The sequence below is a fragment of the Poecilia reticulata genome, chromosome 9, assembly GCF_904066995.2.
Source record: "Poecilia reticulata chromosome 9, P_reticulata-male-v2, whole genome shotgun sequence".
Lineage (NCBI taxonomy): Eukaryota > Metazoa > Chordata > Actinopteri > Cyprinodontiformes > Poeciliidae > Poecilia > Poecilia reticulata.
The window spans coordinates 31,468,192-31,478,463 of record NC_088838.1 but is presented as its reverse complement, the minus strand read 5'-3'; the positions used below and the strand labels follow the sequence as shown (position 1 = coordinate 31,478,463).

The window sequence follows — 10,272 nt, the reverse complement described above, 5'->3', positions numbered from 1 at the left end:
ACTTTAATAAATTAAACGGTTGATTAATAACCTTCTGCATGACCTGATGACATGCGAAGGAAGACATTGAGCCTTTCGAATGATTTAAAACATGTAGACCTTAAAGGGGCTTCATTGTGTGTTTTCCAGGCACATAATTTCATTTTAGAGCAAAATCAAAATGCTGTCATGTACATCAAATATAACTTACTTTTTTTAAACTTAATTTAACTCCTTGAAATCAGGATCCTCTTTTAACAGTGTTTTTTTTTTAGCATTTTTCTGACAAGTATCCGATAGTGAGATCAGCTGACCCACAAGGTGTTTGCTAATTGCTGCTGGCTAGTCTAAAGGAGCTGAGGCGGAAGCTCAGAAGCTTAGAAACTGCAGTTCCAAGGAGGAGCTGCGTCCTTGTAGGCGGAGCTAGGTCCACTTAGGCGTTTTGCTCAGCTGAATGGTTGTCATGGAGATTAAAGGATTTCTCAAACATTCATGAAAGAATCAAAGCGACACTCCAGGTTTGTTTATGATGAGGGGAATAACATTAAAACATGATGCTAAGCTAAAATATCGATGTAACATGATACTGCCCCTTTAATATTGTAACTTTGGAGCAAGTTAATCCAGAACATTACGGTAAGGTGTAAAAACAATAAAAAAGTTTGATAAAACACAGACATATTTAAAGGATTAAAAGAAACCAGGCAGAACATCGAGCCCTGAGGAGCTGCTGACAGCTGAACAACAGGTGAGTGACAGCTGGGAACCGAACCCAGGTGTGAACATCAGGTAACATAAAAGGTTAAAGAGTTAATGAAACAATAAACATGTTGCCATTGGATTCTACTGGAACAAGCAGCATTGATGTGATTCTTATGTAACTGGATAAAAATTGGACTCGCTTGCCCTTTTTGAGAAAACACGATGTTTGATGTGAACCGACGCTACATAAACACTGAGTCTTCTCAGGTGAATGGAGATAAAGCAGTTGTGAAATAATATAAAACAGGAATGCTCCAGGAAAGTAAAATAAAAAAGCAGGACAAACGAGGAAAACCAAATGCACCTGGAATACCAACCGGAATTAAGAAGCAGAAGAAGAAAACGAAACCTAACACTGCGGTTAGTGGCCAAACTACTTACTGCTCATCAAGTTTCCATTATTTTACAGAAAACGCTTTGAAATTTGAGTTTGAAAAGTTAAGCATTTGTTAGGAAAAACTCCGAAATTTTAAGGTTCATCTCAACAATTTTCTTAAAAAAAAAAAAAAAGAATTTTCTGAGTTTCAAATATATATTTTTTTATTTTATGCACTTTTTTCTAGAATATTTTTGACTTTTCAAACTCATAAATTTCCAAGTTTCTTTCTAAAAAATTTCTTCTTTCTCAACATTTCTCAAGTTTTTTTTCAAGCCAAGTTTTATGGACCTCAGAAATGATCTAGTTTATTTCAGGAACATTTCTGAGTTTTTTGGGGTGGAAATTTACTTCTTTTTTTATTTTTCCTACAGTGGCCCCAACATGCCTTTGCCCTTTTGCTTTTGTAATGCCAAATGAAGTATTTCTTTTAGTGTAGAGTAGTGGCTAACAAAAGATTTGAGCTTGTTAAACCCAGAGAGTTTTATGTTATTTTGTCACCGACCGCTTTGATCAGGTTGAAATTCAGGTAAGGTATGAACTGCCATTATTTTTTTATTACCTAGTAACAACAGGATTTCACACCCAGGGATTTTTTTCTTTATTCATTTGCCAAGCCTTAAAACCACAGAAAGATTTAAACTTTGATTATAGGGCCAAGTAGAAAGATAGGAACAAAAGATTTAACTGAAACAACTCAGCATTTCCACTGGGATGGGCAGGAAAGCTACACAAAAATAAGATGAAAAATATTAAAATTATTGACAAATATGGCATTTTTATCACTTACACATCCTTAACTCTTCTACTAATAATAAAAAATGCAGTCAGTAGCTAAAGAAAACCACCTCAGGCATGACATCTATGCATTAAATCACAGCCTGGGTTAATGTGGTATGTGGTTTCCACTACTCAGGAAATACAACCCGCACGGCAGCCGAGATTTTTATTATCAAGGGAGAAATGGCGACATCTGGCGGCCATTTACTGTAACGTCAGAATATTCATGTGTTAAGTGGAGTCCGTAGTAAAGAGCTGGACCACAGCACCACCTGGCGGCCAAAGTATGTTTCACAAAAATAACACTTCAAATATGAAATTAAAGCCAAGTCGTCTAAGTCGATATAGACATAGATATACACTGCTCAAAAAAATAAAGGGAACACTTAAACAACACAATATAACTCCAAGTAAACAAACTTCTGTGAAATCAAACTTAGGAAGCAACGCTGATTGACCCTCGTCAATCTAGTTAAAAGATTGACGATGTATCAAATCTAGTTAAAAACATAAATAAGTGATCAGTTGTTTACTGTTATGGTCTGTAAGATATATTTATTCTTAGTACTAGATATGGTCTCAATAAACCCATAGCACTTCAACATTATTTTACCTTTTATCTGGAAATAGTGTCCGTTTATTCTTGCCACAGTCCTCTGTATTAATTATTGCTCGAAAGGTCTTGCCATACAAATGTATTCCTCTGCATTTACTTTGGTTTCTTAGTTTATTCTTGCATTTTGTTCTTCATTCATTTCAATTTAGTTTCCTTTGATTAGTATTATCCTCTCTTGGTTTATTGCTATGTCCACTTTAGTTTCTGTCCTGTTGCTAGATTTATTTTATCGTTTATTGACCATCAGTAATCTTCACTCATCACCTGCTGCGCTGCCTAATCGTCATGTGTTTCACATCATGTGTTGATTTTTCACTGTTCAGCGTCGGATTCTCTGTTTTTATGCCATAATTCACATCTAGTTCGTCGCTCCGTTTTATGTCCCGCTTCTCCTGTTTTAGAGTTTTGAGCAATGTGCTCCTCGTTTTTTGTTTTTTTTTTACCCATAAGGTGCAGGGCGATTGGGAAGCATATCGATGGGGAAAAGGCAGATTGACATAAACCTTTTAAAAACAACGGAAACAATTTCTGCATTCTGATTGTTGAAATTCAAAAGTGCTGTGGTACCGTTGTTCTATCACACCCGTTATATACCGGCAGTGGCGGAGCCAGAGGGGGGGCCAGTGCCCCCCCTGTCATCTGATTGCCCCCCCCCCGATGATTGACATGCAACAGCACCAGGTCATTCCTGTACATTATTTGGAATCAATCTAAGCCAATCTAATATCTAAAGAAGAAAAACAAATATATGAAAAGAAAATGTATAAAACTTTATACAAGTCCATGTGGCATAAATAAATAGATTTTTATCAGGCGCGATATCAGCCTCCTTTATACTCATAACAAGCTGATATTCTTCTCCTGGGTGTTTCAGTTGTGCTGCAACTCAAAGGCTAAAGCACTTCATACCTGGTGGTGATGGTAAAACACCAATAAGTTATTTATTGATCCTCCACAAAAAGAGAAAAACCCGAAGAGGGGCCGACAATGTTCGTAGTTTGGAGCAGAGGTTGGGTTGGAGTTTTTTTGTTGTCCGTCAAAGAACAAAATAATTTTATTTCCAATTTGTAGTCATCAAATGAAACATTTAGTTTTTCTCTGCCAGAACGTTTCTGAAATGAGGTAACATTTCACGAAATGACGTGATTAGAAGACGGTCAGAACTCTGATCGTTTCCTGATCCCGCATCACTTCCCTCAGCGGGAGAAAAACCAGCAGAAGCGGATCAGCTGCTGGACGCTCCAAAGCCTCTGGTCCATTAAAGCGTCCAGATCAGAGATGATTCTCTGACAGATATTGTTCTTAGTCTGATTAATAATGAGCTCCACGATGTTCTCTGTGCGTAAAGTTGAAACTGTCTGAGCACCAAGTGGTCAGCTGATCACAGTCTGGACAGAAACCAGCGAACTGCTCTCTGTTCTTATCAAGACGAGGCTGAGGAGGGAATCTGACATATTAACTCAGTTTTTACTGGTTTGGTTTTTAAAACACCATTAACTAAGCAGTGTAACTATATATTGTATATTTGGCGTTTGTCATCTCATGTGTGATTAATTGGAGCATTTATTGCCCAGCGCTCTGTGCTTGTTTCTGCCCTTTAATTTCTTTCCTCTCTCAGTCAGCTGTTATTTCTCTACTTAAACTACAATAAGTAGATCATAACGTTCTCTTTAGGTTTTCTCTGTGTGCTGCAAACTCATTAAATGTAAACTCATTAGAAGCCCGAGCCACCATCAGGCAAATAGTTCTGGTCCGACCCGAAATATTGTTACCTGTCCAAACAGAGCTTCCTAACCAAGGTGTCTATAACTCTTCAACACGCTGTCAGCTCCCAGTCAGAAAGACGCATTTAGTTCAGTGTCCATGAGATGATATTCAGAAAGGATCTTTTATTTGATTGATTTTAGTTTCCTCTGTGATGAACTCTTAGCGTAGAGTCTGTCATGTCTCCATGTGCGCCAGTCAAAGGTGTTAATTATAGCATGTCAAATGACAGAGGGACTTAAAAAATAACCAACTATTCAGTTTGGTTATTTTTTAAATTACATATATATATATATATATATATATATATATATATATATATGCACACACATTTAAAATTTTGCCCCCCCCAGAGGTAGTCCTGGCCCCCCATTGGCTCCCCCAACTTTAAAAGTCTAGCTCCGCCACTGTATACCGGACCACTTACAGCTCCGGTGTTAACGCTATAAAATGAACGCTACGAAATACAGTTTTAACAAGTTGCTCAATGTCTAAACTGGTATTGTTGTGATTGTGAGGTGTTAAGTTTACCTTCGACCAAACGCCCCACAAAGGAATCCCAGCACCCCCTTTTTGTAAAAATGTCCGCCAACTTTCCGTCTTGTCCTCTTTCCTCTAGCCATGCCCTGCGCCACTTGTTTTTAATTCCTTTCTCAAGTAAACGTGTTTCTTTACCGGGTGAGACAAACTCCATCTTCTTTCATATCGCATTTGATTTAACCGCTGAACCGAACGCATGCGCTTCTTTTCTACAAACCGTTTTACAGTCATTGGTCAAGAACACGGGAGCTTTCTGATTGGCAGACATCTTTGTAGACGGAGCTCTTCAAGCCGGGAGACTACAGTTTGGTTGAGGCGGACCGTTTGGTCAAAAGCCGGAAATCCGGCCCCTGGCCGGAGCTCGTTAATCCCTGCATAAATAATATTTCTTTATCACATGGCAGAGACACGTTACCTCGTCGGTGATCCTCATGGCTCTGAGGATTACCCATAATACCCCGCTCTATCTAGGGTGAATGCAATACAACTTTTTACCAGCAGATGGTGCATTTTAGCAGGATTTAACCTGAACCATTTTAGCTATGTTACACTAGCATCACGTCCACAGATCTTACCTTTCTTTAAGCTTTCCTTCGAAATGACGCTAAAAGTTGGACGAAGTCCCCACCGTCTGTGAAAGCGAAGCGCTGCTGATTTTACATGTCGCCATATCTTATGATTTATGCAGCGCTATTGTATTACTGACGATTAGACAGACATCTTCTCCCGCTCAGAGGAAACCACTGCGCATGTCTGGAGCTCTGCGTGCGAGTAAAGGTGGAGGCGATGGGTGACAACAGACACTAAGTCACGTTATTGCTCGGATTTTACGGCACCACCTTAAATCCCTTAACTTCACATTTTAACTAAAAGCTCAATGCGACTTGGATGTAACGAGTAACGTGACATTTTGTAGAAATGTAGTGAAGTAGAAAGTACAGATACTTACTGTAAAATGTAGTAGAGTAAAACTAGAAAGTACCCATTATTAAATCTACTTAAGTAAAGTACAGATACACGAAAATTGTACTTAAGTACAGCATCCCACCACTGCTTAAATTAATTATTGTAATTTTTATCCTTAAAATACCTTAATTTCCACTTGGTCCACCTGATGATGTACATGTTGAATATTAAACGATTATTTGATCAGTTACTCAGTACTCGAGTCGATTTTCTTTTTTTACTCTTACCCAAGTGATTTCTTGGACGGCTACTTTTTATTTTTACTTGAGTAAAAAGATGTTGAAGTCGTGCTCTGATTTCTCTTTCTTAAATTTGTGATATTAAACTTTTTCATTATATTTTTCTTGTGTTTAGGTCAGGGATGTCCAAAGTGCTGCACGGGGCCAGTTGGAGCCCTCTGAAGGATTGTGTGCGGCCCCTGACCCCAATGCTGACATAGGTGGTTGATGCAGATGGACATTTTCGTCTTGTAGAGCAACATTTTTACAAATAAACAACATCTTCTTAAAAAATATGAGGTTCAAAACACACATTCATTAACAATTATTCTGCAATCGTCTTAGCTGTGAAGTAACTAGAACCACAAGCAAAAACCTGCTTTAACTCAAAGGCAAAAAAAAGAAAAGAAAATATAAACCCCCAAAAAGTTAGAAACTGCGTTCCTGTCTAATGATAACGCTAATTGTGAAAAACCTTCTTTACATTTTCAGTCTACAATGATTTAAAATGTCATTATTATTGAGATTACCTTTAAAAAAAGTTGCAAAATTGCAAAAACAATCAAAGTGTGGACACCACTGCACTGGTGTAGGCCCTAAGAAAAGGAGTAAGAATATATTTTTTTAGATCCGTGTCCTTTAATGCAAGTCATGGAGTGCTTTTCCTAGGAGGTTCCAACAGATGTCAGCTTTGTGTTGCAGATGTGGCTCCCCTCTCCACGCTGGCGGTGTCAGGAGGAGGATGCTGTTTGGAGGAAACTCGGCTCTGGGACCTAATCGCAACCGGGACGAGCTCCGCTTTATTTGGATGTTGAGGAAAAAATGGCCACCGGTAGAAGGAAGGAAAGGAAGCGCTCACCGCTTTTAGGTTTGCGCATCGTCTGAGACATATGGATGCACACATTGGAGGTTATCGTCAACGTTCCCACCGAAGTACTTCGCCTCAGAGGCCGCTCACTGGTGAGTAGGACGGCGGATACGCTGAGGTCTCTGGAGCGGCTAGTTAGCATCGCCACCTAGCCGCCTAGCACAGTTAACATATACAGGAATGTTCATCACGTCAGTTAACAGCACCAGCAACGGTGCAGCCGCTGTTAGCGTCACAATAACACAATTAAAGACGAGATTATGAACTCAATTGTCGCACTATAACGTATAGTTTAAATATATATCTTTATAATTTGTTATTTTCAAAGCAATTCATTTGAAGACGTCACGGTTTAGTTTGACAGTTGTCGCTCAGATGCTGCGATGCTAGTGCGATCAGCTGGTTAGCTTCTTTGAGCTAACATGTTTTAACTGGAGGCGTTTCGGTGACCAACTGCAGGTCTGCAGCTGGGTTTTAACTCCGAGTTGATGGGGCTGGCTGAAGGAAAATGGGCTGCTTTGGAAAAAAAAACAGCCCACAAGGACACTGTCAAGATAACCTTGACAGACCCGAGAATGATTCAGTGTTAAGGCATTTTTATTCGTCAACATTAGTAAATCATGGTTGGGAAACCAAATCCTTAGCCATCGATGGCTTTTGACTGTTTATTCTTGATATTTCGCATATTGTGGGTGGTTATGTCGGCCAGATTTGTTGTATTCTTGTACGCCAAAGGTGCAGGTTTAGAATAACCTGTGGTTGCTTCTGGTCAGCGTATTGTTAGTGGGTTTAGGGCCGACTACCTGGATGTCTGCACACCAGTTAATTAACCTACATCTTCGTCTCTGCCTTGTATAACGTATGTCAAAGCAAACGGTTTAACCCGTATTGGCATTAAAACAACTAAATTATATAAATATTGTGGGTATATTTTAACAGGATATCTATAGCTGAAATTTTGCTGCAATTTATTTAGAAATGGTGACCCATAATCTGTTTAGAGTACATGTCAGTTAAATGTCTTGTATAGGTTTGAATCCATATTTCTCACTTTTAAACACAGCAACAGAGAATATTCTGCCTTTAGGAAAAGTATTTTTGCTAGTTTTATTTTTAACACTAAATATTTTAGTTGCATTCTAAAGTTTCCCAATTTTTTTTAAAGGAATCCAGATTTTGATAAGGTGTCTTCTTATGCATCCTGTCAGTTGATTTTTGTTATTTAGATAGTTGGAAAGTTTAACATTAGAGGCTTCTCCATTACAAATGTGCACAGTATTTTGTCGTTTTTCCGCTAATGTTGAAAGAAACAAAATTTCGCAATTCCGGTGTTAACTTTAAAGGAGAAATGCAATTAAAACGCACGTGAATAAGTTTGTTCACACAATATTTGATTATAAAATATGCTGATCCATCGTCTTCCAACTACTTCCTGCTGTCTTCTTCTTTGTTGCTAGTGGCAATTCGTGGTTTTTGATCATGTGACTGGTGTGATGCGTAAAAAGTGCTTTCATTGCAGTTTTGTGAAGTAAACAAATTTTGATAAACGCTAAAAAAGACCACCTCATCCTAGAAGCAAAACGCTTTATCAAAAAATTATTTTTTTTTCAAAATTTGACATCCTCCATTAAGGAGATTTATTCTCGAAATGTCAAATTGTGCAATCATATGGTCAATGGAAATGTGGCTAGTGTGATCTAGTTGTCTCCAGGCATATGTTGCAAGTAGGAATTAAGAAAATTGTTGTGTTTACGTTATTGTTGGTAATTCTCAAATCTGCAACCCATCCATCTGTCTGTCCATTGTCTGTACCTGCTTACCCGTGCAGGGCTGGATTTGCTTATTTCCAGCAGTCATTGGGTGAAACGCAGGGCACTTCCTGGACAGATTTCCAGTCCAACACAGGGCAACACAACCAGTCACACCTTACAACAATTTAGAGACACCAATCAACCTCACATGCTGTGTTCTCATTACAAATGCGGGCAAATCTTTGTCAATATTCTGCTAATGTTGAAAACCACAATTTTGCAATTGAGTTGTTTCCATGAAATAAGAAATGAAATTAAAATCACATGTGTATATGTTTGTTCACGTGATAAATCATTAAAAATCATGGCAGCGGGGAATGTACACAGTTTCAGCGACGGCTCTAGCGCTCATCTGTCCGCCATCAGACATTTTTGAAAATGATTTGGATTTCCCAGATTCCTACTTGAGTCTAAACTCAGGCTAACACTGCGAATGTCAGCCTTCGCAGTGTTAGAACGTGTTCAACAAAGTTGATCGCAAAGTAGAGAAGCTGCCTGGCTTGTAGATCCACTTTTATTTAACTGCTTGCATGACCCAGTTTCCCCCAGGATTCAGCTGTTTCTCAGACCCCCCATGTTTAATCTAGAATACCTTTACAGACATCAGACTCCAGGTACAAACTGTCCTCACTTAGTTGATGCAAAACGGCCCTAATCATCACACCCTCACCATCATGCTGGACAGATTTTACCAGATGTTTGCACTTATGTTTTCTAAATATACTTCTGTGCATTACAAACAAAAATCATGCCTCTGGCTCATTAAGATTCAGCTTTACAAACCTAAGTCATGTTATTTTTAGAAAAAGGAAGTCTTCTCCTTATTCTTAACCTATAAAGCAAGCCACGCTTGTTCAGTCCTTTTCTTATTGTACTGTCATGACCTTTAGCATGGGGCATTTAGCATGCTAGCTGAAACCTTTAATATCTGAAATGGAGCTCTTGGGATTTTCTTTCATTTCTCTAAGCATTGAACTGTCTGACCTTGAGGTTGATTTTCTGGATATTCACTCCTTGGAAGATCAGCAGCAGCTTTAATTGAAGAAACTCAGTGTTTCAGCTGTTTTGCAGTTTTCTTGACGTTTGTTTCAGTTTTGCGATGCATAGAAACGTACCACTCAGAAAGAATCTGTCAGTCAAATTAAAAGATTATGTTAAAACCAAATATAGAAAGGTTGTAAACACTTTTGGGCTTAATTATAAATATATTTTTTGCTGCTGGTGCATTACCTTCACCCTGTAACAACATATTGATAACCATGACAAATTTAGATTTTTAAAATGATAGATTTAACTGATGATAAAAATGATATGTTTGTTTCTCTTAGGTTTAGAATAGGATTTGTCATTTATAAAAGTTTTTAATATAACCATTTACCGAAAAATCTTGTGTAGAAAATACCTCACACCTTGTTAATTTTCAGTCCGTTGCTCACACAGCGGGAAATAATGGTTTTTGTATGACATAAATTAGGTTTAAAGGCCTTATCAGTGTCATTTTCCTCCAGCTGCAAGTCTTAATAGCAATAGACATAAAACATGCACACGAGCTGAACCTGATTCACTAAATTTGCTTCAGGATAAAGTCTGCA

At 38.3% G+C, this 10,272-nt stretch overlaps 1 protein-coding gene across 1 annotated transcript in view; it reads left to right on the top strand.

Moving 5' to 3' along the window:
• The first annotated feature begins 6,728 nt into the window (after positions 1 to 6,728).
• Positions 6,729 to 10,272, top strand: part of wdfy3 (WD repeat and FYVE domain containing 3) — a 91,742-nt gene continuing 88,198 nt past the window's right edge. The window contains exon 1 of the mRNA XM_017306700.2: positions 6,729 to 6,961. The gene's annotated coding sequence lies outside the window, so the exon portion shown is untranslated. The remainder of the gene's footprint in view (positions 6,962 to 10,272) is intronic.